This window comes from Dipodomys spectabilis, unplaced genomic scaffold (assembly GCF_019054845.1).
Source record: "Dipodomys spectabilis isolate Male_0828 unplaced genomic scaffold, ASM1905484v1 ptg000378l, whole genome shotgun sequence".
NCBI lineage: Eukaryota > Metazoa > Chordata > Mammalia > Rodentia > Heteromyidae > Dipodomys > Dipodomys spectabilis.
Window position 1 is genome coordinate 1,295,975 of NW_024871055.1, and position 1,314 is coordinate 1,297,288.

The following is a 1,314-nucleotide window of genomic DNA, read 5'->3' on the forward strand; positions in this document are numbered from 1 at the left end:
TGAAAATGCCATCACCTTTGGACCTATCTATAAATAATTGAGAGTATGATCAAATTCCAAATAAAAAGACTTAAGATAGTCATTGACAAAAAAATTTGCAAATGTGAGCAATCGACTGATCAATATAATTTTTCCACTATTCACAGAATTTTAGGGAAATAAGATCGATAGCATTGTTAGGAACAATAAGGTTTCCTTGTTACAAGTAGGCACCCATAGATATAAGCCTGTATAATGATTGCATCATTAACTACTTAAATTTAGAGGATACTACATGCTTCAGCAGCATGTATACTCAAATTACAATACAGAGATTAACATGGCACTTGCACAAGGATAATATGAAAAAGTGAGAAGTATTCCATATTATTCATCCTTCAGATGCAAGAAATGAAAAACAGTTATTAAAAAGTTGATTACAAAATTACAAGTGTAACAATACACGTAATTCATAGAATTAAATTTAGTTTGACATCAATGTATTAAATCTTCACTCACAAAGGCATTTACATAGCATAAACTTTACAAATCTTTTCAAATTAGAGAACATTGTCATTTTATCACAAAGAAAAAGAATATTAAGTCCTAGAAAAAAAAGGAAGCAAACTGTTTCTATATGGAATGCAATCGGAAAGGACACATTAGTGAACCCATATATTGTAAAATAATGTAGAATTCAAAGAATATCTAGGAGAAAATAAAATAAATTATGAACATTTTGCAAACATAGAATATAGTATATTTTAAAATATACTTTTTCAGACAAGCACCAGAAATATTTTAGTTTCTGTACTACTCATTTCAACAGATATATTAAAATTATTTCTGATTAAAAATCACAAACTCTGAAGAAAATATTATACATGTATACAAAAACTATTGAATACATTTTGACATCCAAGGCAGGCAATTCACTTGGAAGAATTCCGCAGAATGCATGAATTTTTACAGTAAAATATTGGTGTTGCCGGGGACTGGTGGCTCATGCCTATAATCCTAGCTACACAGGAGGCTGAGATCTGAGGATCATGGTTAAAATCCAGCCTGGAAAGGAAAGTCTGTGGTACTCTTATCTCAAATAAACCACTAGAAAACTGGAAGTGGAGCTGTGTCTCAAGTGGTAGAGCGCTAACCTTGAGCTGAAGAGCACAAGGGATATCTGGGATAGCTCCCAGGCCCTGAGTTCAAGCTCCATGACCGACCAAAAAAAAATATATTGATCTTATTTCATTGTGAAAATATTTTGTAGGGACACAAAAGATGGACTTGCATTTTTGAAATTTAAGAAACTTAACCCGACCATTAGGACTTCAT

General features: G+C 31.9%; 1 pseudogene; it reads left to right on the forward strand.

Annotated features, from left to right (window-relative positions):
* The first annotated feature begins 274 nt into the window (after positions 1 to 274).
* On the forward strand, positions 275 to 371 carry LOC122096575 (annotated as a pseudogene).
* The last annotated feature ends 943 nt before the right edge of the window (positions 372 to 1,314 follow it).